Below are 15,484 nucleotides of genomic sequence, written 5' to 3'. Positions count from 1 at the left end.
ACGGCACCAGCAACGATCAGTAACCAGAACCCTAACGGGATTAGCTACTATGGGCCAGCAGCAAGCCTGGACTACCGCCAACAGATTTGATAAACCCCTACCCGGCCACCGTTCAGCCCGGGCTAGGATGCAATTTCTTACCGCTGCATCAACGTTGAGGCGTGGTCTATTTTAAGAAACCCACAAGGGCGAAACCAAATAAGCCTAAGACCAACAATACCTTAAAAGCCAAAGAAGACCTGCAAAATGGAAACGTGACAGGACAAGCAAATGCCACATTTCGTAATCCAATACAGCACAAAATCATGATTTGAAAGGCAGTGTATAAGGGAATAACAGGCTGACGCGAACAAAGGCAACCCCCGTCATATATCTCGCCCCACCCGGAGCCCAGAAGGGACTCGGCTACTTTTGGCCAGTAGCAAGCCTGACTAGGTCAACGAATTTGATATATCCTGCCCGGCCACCGTTTAGCCCGGACTAGGGTGCCTCTTGTACCGCTGACACCTGCGTTGTTGAGGCTAGGCCCGACAAAAAGCCAAGCCATCATTGCCTCCAAATAGAGTAGTTTTCCTTCATTCCCTTCTTTCCTTTTTTCCTTTTCTCTTTCTTTTTTCATCTCTTTTTTTTTTTCCTTTTTTTTTTTTCATTCTTTCCTCACCCCAATTTCCTTTTTGTGTTTTTTTTTTTTTTTTTCCTTTTTTCATTCCTCTTTTCCCTTCTTTGATTTTCTTTCCTTTTTTCTCATCTTTTTTCAATTTTGTACATTTTCATCAAAAGCAAAACATCAAGAAAAAGAGCAACAGTTCAAGGTGGGTCATAATCGTCAAAGACCACCGATGGGATATCATCATGAACAAGCAACGCACGCACCTCCGGAGGTAAATCAAACAAGTTCAGGAAAATAAACTCCCCATCCTTATCCCCAACCCAATCTGCCAATGCGGCCCCAGGGAGATTACCCTGTTTCAAACACTAAAGAACAGAGACCGATGCACAGGAGCAAAGAAAGCGGAGGCGTGACACTACAGAGTCAAAAACCCATAGAATTGGGACGGAGGGGTCAACATAACCCTTAAGCTCCGGCAATACAGACTCCAGGACCACAGACCTAAAACCCCCTGCCAAACACCATTCAAGACAGCGGAAGATAACACGGCATACATCCCAGAACCCGTCCACTGCCGGAATTGCGAAGCTGTAGCAGAAACCACCACCCCGATTACGAACCAAAGCAGCAGCCCCACCCACAAACTCAGAGTATGAGAGATTGAGCTTCATAGAGCCCTCCGGAGGGGGGTCCCATCTAATAGCACGAACCACACTTCGCGAGACAGTAGAATCTATGTAGGATACGATGACAGACCAGTTTGGCGGCAAAATGTGCTCCCTTGGCCACCGCCTAAAGAGGCACTCTGCCACCCCTTTGGCAACGCCATACACCACTCGAGGCACACTCGGTGGTCCTCTGCCATGCAAGCATGCGTTCCTGTATTTCCATAACTCCCAAAGGATGAGATAAGGCAGCCTGCAAATAACAAAAGCAACAAGACGGTTATGAGAAACCACCCGCTTCCACCCAGTCAACAGCGTCCGTAGACCCCGATGACTGAATCTCAAGCCGAGTGATCCCATAAAAAATCTCCATACAGCCCTAGTAGTGTCCCCCGCATAAAAGATGTGACCAATGGTGTAATACCCACTACTTTAAAAATAAAGATATATCTATGTTATTAAATGAGGTCAACAAGTCAAAACTTATTAAAAGATGATATTGGGTAAATTACCAAATTACCCTTCTTTACTCTTAAAGGTTAAGGAACCACTTTAGTCTTGGATAAGCATCTCATTTGAAAGAAGACAAGGAGAGCTAATTAGAGAGAGATAGGGGAAGGAAAAACCTTGAAGCTTGGATCTCCATCTTCTTCAAGCTTAGATCTCTAAGATATTGGGTATTCTAGGTGAGTTTAACCTCTATCTTTTACTTTTTATGAGTTGAGTTTATCTTTGGAGCCCTAAGATTGATGTTTGGAAATATTAGGGATTTTGACAAGGAGTATTTGGGCGAGCTAAATAGCTAAGATTTGGATGTTTTAAGTAAGTGTTTATTTCTCTCAAAACTATTTTTACCCTATACTATAAATTAAGCTTGTGTTCCGAGTTGTATATTGAAGTTTGAGCTGCGTTTTTTTTGGACTGGAAACGTTGCTATGTAATCCGGACTGGAATTGTTGTGAACTGTGTTTCTGGACATAAATTATGGACTTATTTAATCTGGACTGGAATTGTTATTAAGTGTAGAGATGGTAGAATGGCTTGTGGTTGTTGTATAGGCAGTGGTAGGTCGTGGGTTCCACTCTGCTTGTTAGCATACCTTATGTTTATTTTTCTATATGTATTACATATACATGCTTATAAAATGGATTATTTGTTTAAAGAGAAAATTGAACTCTTAACCTCATGCTTATATATATTAACTTGAGTTCTTCCAACTAAGCCATTTCATTTGCTTTAAAATTACTTTGGTTTAATAAACTATTCTATGATTTTTAAAGAGTCATGTACTAAGAAAATTATTATTTTGAGAATGGTTTATAACTTGCATATTTCTTAGTTTGATAAACTTATTATCTATTTTGGAAATATGTACTTTGTTATGTGATTTTAAGGAAAGGATTTTTGCTACATCGGGCTATTTGATTATAAGAACTATTTTGAGTGTTTGATCAAATTCATGAGGCAACCTACATTTTGTTGTTTGTTTTGTTTGGCTTGGAACGTTCCTAAAAGCTCATTCCGAATCGTCGAGCTTGACTCATTCCGAATCGTCGAGTCTTTTGAATTATTTGTTGGAACGTTCCATCCTGCTCATTCTGAATCGTCGAGCCTAACTCATTCCGAATCGTCGAGTCTTTTTAGACCATTACAACGATAATGGCATGTGTCACAGAATATAATGGTGGTTGTAGGTTGCCAATGAGTCATATGTTAAGGAATGGTTTGTGCTTTTGAAAGTATTGTATTATGAAATATTGTTGATGCCCATGTAGCTAAAGTTTCTTGTTTTGTGAACTTGTGTATAGTATGATGAGAGTATATTATGACTTCGATATAGTTTAAAGATCGTGTTTTGCATCGAGTTATTACTCTAAAGCTTTTTGTATTATTTCTGGGTTACTTGATCCGGGGTTGAGAGGAGTATCACTTACTGGGCATTAGCTCATTATTTGTATTTTATTTTCTCATGTTTCAGAGTAGTAAGGACATGTGAATAGCACGAGCACAAGTGGTAGGGTCTCGAAGGTGACTTTTGAAACTTGGAGACTTAGTCCTAGTTTTGGAGCTTATCATGGATTTTTGTTTATTTAGACTTTCCCTTTGACCCTTTGTATTTTTGGTAGACCATTGTGCTTGGCTTTGGTGCTTGTGATGCATTTTGGACATACTACTCTTGATTGTAAATATCTAATAGTGGATTTGATGAGTTTTTGGGAAGAATAAGTCGATTATATTTTGTCATTTTGGGTTGTGGAATTATTGTATATTCAAGTGTTATTATGAAGATTCTGAGAGGTATGTATGGTTAGGCTTCGTATTGTTACAGGTCTTCACGTAACGATACGGCCGGGTCATGTCCTAGAAGTGGGGCGTGACAAATGGTCTCCCTAGCAGGGTTACTGCAACCCCCAGCACCTGGAAACAATAAGGTGCCCAAATCTAGCTATGGCATCATCAGTGGGAAACGGCCCCGTAATACGCGCCAAACGAGAAAGGACACCTTAAAGGGCAGGTGCTTATGCCAACATGCCCTCAAAAGAGGATCAGAATTCACCGGTTCAGGTCTTAATAATGATTTTGCAGAAGAGAAAGAAAACAAACCGTCTGTAGCTACCCGCCAAATAGGAATGTCAGCCACTCTTTGACCCAACCAGGACATGTCAGCCTCCAACCCAGCCGGCAGAAGGTCATCATAGGCCGACAAGTCCAATTCCCCATCCTGGATGAAGTCAGACAGCAAATCACCAGAGTACCTAACCCCCGGGAAGGGGTAAAGGCGCCCTAATGGGCCAAGTCCAGACCAGTTATCCCACCAAAGGTTAACATCGCCGTGAGTCAGGCACCATCCCAAGACTGCCTCCACCTCATTCCTGACACTGAGCATCCGCTTCCAAGTGTGTGAGTCGGAACTTCGCACAGATTTCGCCACCGGGTGAACTCGGCGGCAGTACTTAGCAGTCATGAAACTTCCCCACAGTGAATACACCTTGCGAAAATTCCACCAAAGCTTTGCACTCGATGCACGTACCATTAAGTCCAGGTCAAGGAATCCCACACCACCCTCCTTTTTAGGGAGGGAGAGCGTTTTCCATGACGCCCAATTGTAGCGTGCACCTCCCGACTGCCGCCAAAAGAAGCTCGCGAAGCACCGCTCAAGATCCCGGATAACCTGCTTAGAGGAGCACAAGCTGCAAAGAGATGTAAAGGAATAGCCTGCAAAACAGAAGTAATAATAACCGCTTTCCCCCCCCTTAGATAGCAACCGACGTTGCCACCCAAGGCATTTGGCCTTAACTTTGTCTACCACAGATGAAAAGTAAACACACTTCTTCCTCCCCACATAAATAGGACACCCGGGATAAGTGAAAGGGAAAGGCCTATGAATGCATCTAGTGATATCCCTAATCCTACGAATAACCCGACCCGAAGTGTCAGGATGCATATAAAACGCACTCTTCGGAAAACTGACCATTTGACCAGAAATCTCCTCATACTCTTTTAAAGCGCGTATGACTTTGCAGATTGCCCCCTGCCTCCCAGTACTAAAAATAATAATATCGTTAGCGTAAGCTAAATGATGAATATGAGGAGTACCGGCAGGTTGAGAGAACCTAGGGACACCCTCGTCCTGATGAACTCGAGCAAGGTACATAGAAAGGATCTCTGCAGCAATGATAAAAAGACTAGGGGATAGTGGGCCCCCCTGCCTCAACCCACGGGAGGAGGTAAAGAAACCCTCTTTGACCCCATTGACAATGACAGAGTACCAGACATTTGAGACCGCACGATAGACCAAGTCAATCCAGACTCCAGAAAAACCTATCCTACGCATCACAAAAACCAGGAAAAACCAGGAAACCCGATCGTATGCCTTAGCCATGTCTAGCTTCAGCACTACACCCTGATTGCCTAGCGTTATACCATGGCATATCTCAGAGGCAAGTAAAATATTATCAGTGATTGAACGCCCCGAGACGAAACCACTTTGGTGAGGAGACAACAATCTAGGGAGAACAGAAGCCAACCTGACTACCATCAACTTAGTGACAATTTTACTACTAAAATTGCACAAGCTAATGGGCATATAATCAGCAAAAGTCTCCGGACTGGATTTTTTGGGCAATAACACAATGGAGGTGTGAGTAATAGACCTGGTGAACTCCCTACCTAGGAAATAACTCCTGACCATATTAACCACATCCCCCTTGACAATATCCCAACAAGATTTATAGAACGCCCCAGAAAACCCATCAAGTCCTGCGGCACTAACAGAATTCATGGCAAACACAACATTTTTAACCTCATCTTCCTCAGGGATAGCAATAAGCATAGAATTATCAAAATCAGTAATGAGACGCGACACACAATCTAGTTTAGACAAATCAAAAGCACCTGCCTCCGCAGTGAATAAACCCTTAAAGAAGGAGACATCATTTTGTGTTATCCCCTGCCTATCCTCAATCCATCGGCCTGTGTCATCTTTTACCTTATGAATATAGAGTTTCCTCCTTCGTTCTTTTACCATCGAGTGAAAGAACTTAGAGTTCCTATCACCCTTCTGAACGGCCACCATGTAAGCCTTTTGCTGCCAGTATTCTTCCTCGATGGAAACCTGTCTTTGCAAGAGGGCCACACTCTCCTTGTAGTCAACGAGCGCCCTCATCATCAGGATTCTGTTGAAGCACATCTTCTAGCACCTGTACCTTATCTTCGAGTTCCTGCAACTTAGAAAATATATTACCAAAGGTTTCCCTACTCCAAGGAGTCAGGGCTTTTTTTTAACCCGGAAAGCTTAGTAGTCAAGACATACATTGGGCCTCCCTCAATAGGAACCTCCCAACTTTCTCTAACCACCCGCTTAAAATCCTCATGTTTGGTCCACACATTTAGAAAAATAAAATGTTTTGGAACGGGTTGAGCAGTTATGACTTCAGAAGTAACAAGTAACGGACAATGGTCAGACGTGGTCCTAGACAAATGCTGAACGGATGTCCTGAATATCGATTCCCACACCGAAGTGTAAAGAAACCGATCCAAGCGCATCCAAATAGCAGCGTCCTTACGCCTCCCATTCCACCAAGTGTAGGGGGAGCCGTAGGCAGAAAAGTCAATCAAATCACACGTACTGACACACTCTCGAAAATCAGTAGTCTTCCTGTGAGGATAAGGAAGACCCCCTTTTTTCTCATCCACATTTAGCAAGCAGTTAAAATCACCCACCACAGACCAAGGAACGCCAGAAGGGATCCTATTTGAGACTGCAAGTAACTCAGGCCATAAAGGAACCCTTAGGCGATCCCTAGTTTTAGCGTACACAAAAGAAAGCCAGAAAGAAGAAGGAATAGTAGCATGACCACATGAAACAGATACAGACTGATCAGACTCAGATTCAAAATTCAAAGCCAGGTCAGAGTTCCAAAAAAGCCACAACTTATCACTTACCCCTGCAAAAGAAAAGTCAAAGCCCAGCCGCAGCCTAAAGGTATCCAACCTATCAGTACCACAAAATGGCTCAAGGAGACATAAAATAAAAGGCCTATGTTTTTTGAGCAACATGTGCAATCTCTGAAAAGAACTTCGCGAGGCAATACCCCGCACGTTCCAAACTAGGAAACGCATCATCAAAAGGAGGGGGATTTAGAAGAGATAGACGTGCCAAAGGCCGCACTACTCCGCTCCTGCTGTACCTGAGATGTAGTGTACTTGCCACCAAATGGCACACGAGTGGTCCTAGGGGGCAAGCCATGTCCCACCGGCTCCGTATGACGCCCCACGGACTCAAAGGTAGCAAATCTACCAGCGACAGAAGAATCGCTATCATCGTTAGACGCCTCACGATAAAACCCAGCAACGTTGGAACGCTCCGACACTGACCGAGTTCTCCGAGGGCGCCTAACTGTTTGGACCTGAACACCCGGAGATATCGTGGGAATGGTGTTCTGGGCTGTGTTTAAATTACACAACCCAATCCCCCCACCCCCAACTGGAGTCAACAAGCCCTCAGAGTCTAGAGCAACCAGAGGGCTAGAGCAAACATGACCAGTAGAGCTAGCAGTCCCTAGAGTGGATGGAGGCTTAGCAGGGCTTCGGTCACTATTTTCTTGCACTGGGGACTGAAAATCAGTCTGCGATAAATCTTGGGCGAGGCCCTGACCCGATGGTAAAGGCCCCATGTTTACCTGATACTGTGTGTGGAGCTCCTCCTGTGATTGATCATGCGGTTCCTCATGTGATTGAGTATGAGGGTCCTGCGGAACCTCGCCATGGCTAAGAACCGAGGCCAAGTGGTCATCTAAGGCACTATCAAAGTCCTGAACTGTAGCCCCCTGGGCTAACTCAAGTTCCTGATCATGCTGAGTGGGGACCTCATGGGCCTGTCCTATACCATGTACTTCCTGCAAAAGAGTAAAAGCATTACTAGTAAAGACAGGAGTAGGAGGCGGAGGCTGGGAACGTGACAAGCTCAGCTCAGGTGCAACACTTGAAGTGCCAGGCCTATCCCCACCTTGGGGGACTGAGAAAGTCGCAGCACCCCGTCCCCGATCAGTAACCGGGTCCTTGCCCTTATCTTGTCTCCGTCTTTTAGATATATTTGGGAGTTTAATTTCTCCAACAAAGCAGACATATAAATTAAGAATAAGAAGGAAAAAATGGTGAGAGTGGATGCGCATTTCCATCCATCCTCCACACCTACTATACTTGTTGTATTTCAAATACATATACAGAAATAGTCAGAGACTTCCTGCAATTTCATCAATTTCAATGCTTCAAACTTTGAAAGTGCATCCTGAATAATTACAAAGTACATTCGATGATATGTAAAAGTATACTTAAGAGAAATGCACTTCACATATTACTGGATACACTTAGTTTATTGATCATTGCACTTTGTAGTGTTGATCATTGAGTGGTGGTTCGCATATGGTAAGAGCAAGATTCTTTCATATTATTTATTCTTCTTAAGGCTGAACCCCAACCCTAAGGGCCCCCCACACTCCGTAATAATTTTAAAATATACTCCGTAATTGGTTTATTTGAGCAAGATTCTTTCATATTATTTATTCATGTCATTACATTATATTATTATTATTTATTATAAAGAGATGAGATGAGAAGCTCTCTGTTCTGATTTTTAATTGCTCTCCTGTCCATGTCTCATTGAAGCTAAGTCACATATGGATGCAACAATGGATGATCAAAACACAATTAAGGAGGATTGAAGACAATACTAACCTCACAGATTTCATTTCATTTTATTTTCGTACTAAGTGAGACTCAATATCCAACCTCAAACTCCTATATATCTCCACTTTAATTTGAAGAACATTTTGAAGAGATCAAACTCTGAACTGAAGTACAACCGATCGGGCCGATAATGGAGCTAAGGAAAGCTGAGTAAATTAGATTGAGAAAGGCATTCTTGGGGATGGAATTCTATGCAAAGCTTAGAATGGAGTTACAGCCGCGGTGGGATAAGAACTCTGTCGTGGCGCTATGGGCAAGAACTACCACTTGCGGCCCACTAGCAAACCTTCTCCCTGTTTCTCGTCCTCTTCGTGAATCCCGTCAGAAAAATCGGGTCGAAACTAGTGAAGTCGCTAGCTCTCTCGAAGCTGGTTAAGGACCACGGCCCGCGGATGAACCATAAGAACCTGTGGCCGCTCCTCTCAAGCACCATTGCGATTTGATATATTTGCGGCGCCTCGAACCCTCCCTGGCTTCTGAAAGAGAGGAACACCGATAAGTGCTAAAATGTTCATGTTTTCACCTTGCATTTAAGTTTATTTTCTTGTTATTTGTTATAATTTTGCCCAAAGTATCCCTCATTTGATTCATTTGTGTGTTTATGTGTAATTCTGGATGATTTAGATTAATTGAATGATTTTTTGGACATTTTGAATGCATGTAGAGTCAATGGGAGCCAATGGGAAGCTATGAAGATTGGAGCAACACCTTTTAGAGAGCCAAATTATGGTGTGTTTAGTGGTCTTGGTCATTTGGACAAACAAAGGCAAAAGTGGAGCAAAAGAGCAAGAAGTTGAAATTCCCGCACAAATCGTCCACTGCTCGGTATTTTGGTCATATCTCTGCGTAGGAATGTCCAAATCAAGTGACTTTTATGTCATTGGAAAGCTAACTTGAAGGGCTACAACTTTTATGCAGACCACAAACGCTAATTCAAGATTTTGAGGGTGAAATATTTCCTAGAAGGTGAACACAGTGCACAGAATCAACCGTGGTCACTGGGCAGTGTGCCCTGCATTTCTGGCCACGGATGTAGCTACACTCATGTCAGGAGCGCAGCGTGCCCCATCGGGAGCGTGCTTCCCACGTGCCCGCTGCGGCGCTTTAGAGTGGTGACCACTCTGAAATGGGTTTGTATTTTCTTTTATGGTCGTTATATAGCAACGACCAACTTCTTCATTTTTTTTTTGGTTAAAACATTTATAATTAAAAATTTATTTTAATTTTGATTTGTTAATTTAAAATTTTAAATATAATAAAAATAATAATTATAATTATAATTTTATAATGATAATAAATAGAGAAATAATTAAAATATAGTGGAGTAAAATGGTGGGTCCACAAAAAATTGAGAACAACATAAACGAGTTATACACTTATACTACATATACTCTTTAATCTTACTCTGTAAATTTTACTCCCTAATGTGGCGGATTCTGATAAACTATTTTTTGAGTAATTCTACATGTACTCTCATTTTCTACTCCCTATGATTTGGCATGCTTTGATTGCTCGTTTATCCATTTCTTTTTTTTCTTCCTCCAATCAAATTTGAACACAAGTGGAAGTAAAAGTAGGGAGTATGTTTTTGGGAGTACATATAGCATTTTTGCTATTTTTTCATGTGGGTCCCAATACCAGTGTCTACATCAAAGTTTTGTGTGTAGAGTACAAGTTGGGAGTACACATAGCATTTTCCAACCTAAACTAAAAGCATCCACAATGGTTGATTTTTTTTTATTTTTTTTATTTTTTGTGGTTTTTGAGGAGTTTTTGTAAGTGTGATTAAGAAAGAGAATATGGGAGGAGAGAAAAAAAAAGTAAAAATAATTTTAAAAAATAATAATAATAACGTAATAATTGTAAGGCGCACCTGACGCGCCCGCTGGGCGCAGTGGTGACGCTCACGCAAGCACTAGCGGGGTGAATTTTTTTTTTTTCAATGGATCCCACATTTCTGAAATAACTCCTCATTTGCATATGGACTCAAACCTTCTCTCTCCAACATTCTCTCTCTCCAATTTGTAAAATTAAAATAAAATAAAATAACATTTTGCAGGGGTGGATTTTTTTTCCATAGAACTATAATAATGTGAAATATATTTAAATTTAGATTTCTTAAAATTTAAAAATAATTGAAGGAGAAGAATCTGCAACTTCTAACTGTGCTTTTTATTCAAGAGTTTATTGTATTATTTGTTTTAATAATATTTAGATATTAAGTTTAAAATTGTTTTTTTTTTTTTAAATAAAAGAATCAAGCAACTGTTTTTTTTTTTTTTTTTTTGAAAACAAAGGTAAAAATTTTCATTACGAACTCAATAAACCGGCAACACAAGAAGGTGGGACAACCGCCCACTCTCTCGAGACAGATAAAGAATCGGTTGCCCGAGCTACCTCATGGGCCACTCGATTCGCGATCTCCTGACATGGCAGACACTAATTTAACGTCACCAATGTCCCTAGCAATAGCCAAACATTGCTTAACAATTACTCCTACGTACGAATAATTAGAAGAACGAGAATTAAAAGCAGTACAAAAATTCAGACAGTCAGACTCAAGAATGATATTATTGTATTGTAGGCCTTTCAGCCAAGTCAGAGCCTCCTTCGCCGCAAGCGCTTCCTCCATGAAAGGGTCACGACTACAAACGATATGTCCGCCTTTCGCAGCCACGAACCGACCACCATGATCCCGAATAACCGCACCAAAACCAGCCCCATCTGGAAAGAGAGCGGCGTCGACATTGCATTTTAGGCTAATAGTCGGTGGTGGAGTCCAATGCGACGTGACACTGGACGATCCCCCCCTCAGATTAGCCCACCCGAACACTTCCTTCCAGCTGGCTTGCAAACTACGGATCTGCTCATGCATCTCCATTACTGATGGCGTGGCATTACGACAAATAATCTCGTTTCTGGTCGACCAAATAGTCCACATGATGGCTGCCATGGCAACAGCTGGCTCCACTGACGAAGAATCCAGAATTCCATTCATAAAACACTGCAGCGACTGGCCCCGAAGGACCTCTGCCGTGCCCCAAGCATTCTTCGTAAATCTGCATTCGCCAAAAATGTGTTCCACTGTCTCTGCCTAGAAATCACAAAACGGGCATCCCCCGCCAAGCCAAACATGCTTAGACCTCAGGTTTTCGCGAACTGGAAACACGCCACGGGCATATTGCCATAAAAAGTTCTTGACCTTAGGAGGAACCGGCAAAGACCAAAGCTTCTTCCACGCCTGAAAACTTACAGTATTGGTACTTTGTAGATTGCTCTCGGTCAGAAGGCGGTACCCATGCTTCACCGTGTATTTCCCTCGCATATCTCCCTTCCATCTCCACCTATTAACAGAAATGGTGATGTACGCAAGGTGGAAGAAAATATCTAAACAAACTCATTTATTCAAGATGGTTCTGGAAATATGAAGGACGGTGTTTATATACAAGCAGGTGGCAGTTGTAACAGAATAGAAAATAAGATGATAAAGGTCCATAGTGCCATTTCAATTTTTCCCTCCTTTGCTGTCGTGAGTTTCATCACTTTTATTCTCCAACACCCCCCCCCATAAGTTGGCGCATGTAAATCCTGCATGCCCAACTTAGATGTAAAGGTCTTAACAGAGCAATGGGAAGCGGCTTTGTGAAGCCATCTGCTATCTGATTCGAAGAGGAGACCGGCAGGAGCTTGATTAAGCCGTTGGACACCTTCTCCCGGACAAGGTGACAATCTATTTCGATATGTTTCATTCTCTCGTGGAATACATGATTCTCGGCTATTGCTATTGCGGATTTGTTGTCACAGAACAAGGTTGCCGGTTTCTGCATGGGTGCTTGTAAGTCTTGAAGGAGGAAGGTGATCCATTGGACTTCACACACAGTGGATGCGAGCGCACGATATTCGGCTTCAGATGAAGACCGTGATACCGTCACCTGTTTCTTCGCCTTCCAGGAAACAAGGGCATATCCAAGGAAAATACAGTAGCCTGTTATGGATTTCCTTGACTCTATGCAAGCAGCCCAGTCTGAGTCTGAAAAAAATGTTAAGGTGTAGAGCTTCACCTTTTGGATAAAACAGCCCCTGCCCTGGCGCATTTTTGAGACACCGGAGCACTCTGTGTGCAGCGGACAAATGTTTGTCAGTTGGAGCATCTATGAACTGGCTCAATTGTAGGTTAGGACTCGTAACCAGTATGTCATCTACATACACTAAGACTGCCATGAACTTGTTATCTTGCCCTCTGGTAAACAATGACGGGTCTGCTTTGGACTGACTAAATCCCATGTTGATGAGGGCAGTGCTTAATTTGGCATTCCACTGTCGGCTTGCCTGCTTCAGGCCATAAAGAGAACAGAGAAGTTTACAGACCTGATTTGGTTTTACACTTTGGAATCTGGGGGGTAGCACCATATATACATCTTCGGTTAAATCACCATGTAAAAAAGCGTTGTTGATGTCTAACTGGTAAATGTACCAAGCTTGGGATGATGCCAAAGCCAAGAACGTTCGGATTGTTGTGATTCTAGCAACCGGCGAAAAAGTTTCAATATAGTCAATCCCGAGTTGCTGAGTGTAGCCCTTGGCTACTAGGCGAGCTTTATATCTTTCCACGGATCCATCTGTTTTCATCTTGACTTTGTACACCCATTTACACCCTATAAGTGTCTTCCCGGTAGGTAAATCAACCAACTCCCAGGTGTTGTTACCCTGCAGAGCTTGGATTTCTTTGTTCATGGCCTCCTTCCAGTGATTGTCCTTGATAGCTTGGTTGTAGGTCTTTGGCTCGTTGACTGATGTCACAGCTATGGAAAATGCCTTATGACATGGATTTAAGACATCAAAGGTTATGACTTGTGACAGAGAATGAGGGGATGAACCTTTGTGGACTACTGCATCACAGTAGTAATCCTGAAGCTTACTTGGAATCCGTCGTTGCCTATTAGACCTTCTTGGTGGTTCTACTATCAAGGTGGTATCATTTTCTTCTACTGAGGCAATGTCACGCTGCTCTATTTCCCGCAAGGTTTCATTAGAGCCAGTCACTTCATCAAAACTGGTTTGCTGCATGTGTAGGTGAATCAATGGTGGGAGCCTGCACTTGAGGGGTTATACTGCAATTTGGTGGGTTGGCATTGTGAGGTGGACTGGTATTTGAAACATGCACTTGAAGTGGTTCATAGATCATAGGAGTATTGACAGGAATAAGTGGAAGAGGAGGTCCAGTTGGTTCTAACTCAGCCACATATGTTGAGAGAGCTTCCTGGGAGAATGGAAAGAATAACTCATGAAAAATCACATCTCTTGATATAAAGATATTTTTAGCATGCAAATCATATAGCAAATAGCCCTTAGTGTGAGCAGGTATTCCGACAAAAACACATCTTCTACTTCGCTGCTCCATTTTATGTCTAGAGGGTGACAAATTGGATGCATAACAAAGGCATCCAAACACTTTGAGATTCATCAAATCTGAATTCTTGCCATATAGTCTGTAGTAAGGATTAGACAGCTCAATGACCGGTGAGGGCAATCTATTTATGATGAAGGGGCAGCGTGCATCACACAATGTCCCCAAAAATCAAGAGGTAAGGATGCTTGGAACCGAATAGCTCTTGCTACATTAAGTATGTGTTGATGTTTCCGCTCAACCACTGCATTTTGTTGCGGCGTGTAGGCACATGATTTCTGATGGATAATCCCTTTTTCTGCAAAAAACTCTACCATATTGAACTCTGCTCCATTATCAGTCCGAATGGTTTTAATTAGGACTCCAAATTGAGTAAACACCATTGCATGAAACTTCATTATGCATTGTCTGACCTCCGTTTTATTTCTCATCAAATGTAGCCAAGTAAAACGAGAGTAATCGTCAACCAAAGTTAGAAAATAACGATGTCCTTTCAATGAACAAACTGAGAAAGGGCCCCAAACATCTGCATGTATAAGATCAAAGGCTTCTTCTGAATTTGTAACACTTAGGGGGAAGGGTGAGCGTTTGTGTTTGGCAAGGTGACAAGCATCACAGATAAAATTCTTAGTAATTGAAGCTTTAATGTCAGGTAAAAGTTGAAGCTTATTCATAGGAAAGCGTCCTAATCTTTGGTGCCAGATTACACCACTATTACATTGTGCTGCATTACTACTTCGAAAAACATCATGTGTCTTTGGTGAATATATTAGCAGATACAGACCATTCACTAGTTTAGCCAAACCAACTGTAGTCCCAATAGCATCCTGAATCAAGCACTGACTGGATGTGAATATCAATTTGTAACAAGAGTCTTGCAAGAGTTTACTCACAGAGATCAAATTGAATTTGAAGGATGGGATGTGGAGAGTATCCTTCAATCTGATCTGCTTATTTAACATATGTCCCCTATATTTTTGACTTTGATTGAACTTCCTGTAGGCAGGCTTACCTCAGCTCCACAAGTTGCTTGATAATTATCAAAGAAATCAATAGAACATGCTATATGATCTGTTGCCCCGGAGTCTAGGATCCAAGTAGATGAAGATAATGAAATTGAATTCACATAAGATATAGGAAACTTGCCTTCATGATTAGGAGCAGAATTATCTTTGTTGAACTGTGAGATTAATGTCATAGCAGCTGTAGTCTTAGTATTAGAGGTTGGTGTGATGTGTGCTTGGCCACACTCTGTTTTAATCCATATATTTCACTCTGAAGTGCTGAATTTTTCAGGAGATTGATACGTCTCCAAGCTACATATTGAGTGTGCTCTCTGATCGGCGGCGTAATTGTACCGTCTGTATCTAGGCCTTCCATGATGGAGCTTCTCTGCGGCGGAATCTGGTTCCTCTGCGGAACGATTGTGGACGACAATCGAGCCAATGAGCGGGTGATAGGCATTGATGCACGCCTTTCTTGATCCGTCTCTCCGCAAACAACGGCAGCGTAGCTACTACGCGGCGGCGGCTCTGATACCATAACAGAAATGGT

This window comes from Ipomoea nil, unplaced genomic scaffold (assembly GCF_001879475.1).
Source record: "Ipomoea nil cultivar Tokyo-kokei standard unplaced genomic scaffold, Asagao_1.1 scaffold1936, whole genome shotgun sequence".
Classification (NCBI taxonomy): domain Eukaryota; kingdom Viridiplantae; phylum Streptophyta; class Magnoliopsida; order Solanales; family Convolvulaceae; genus Ipomoea; species Ipomoea nil.
This window is presented reverse-complemented; position numbering follows the sequence as displayed.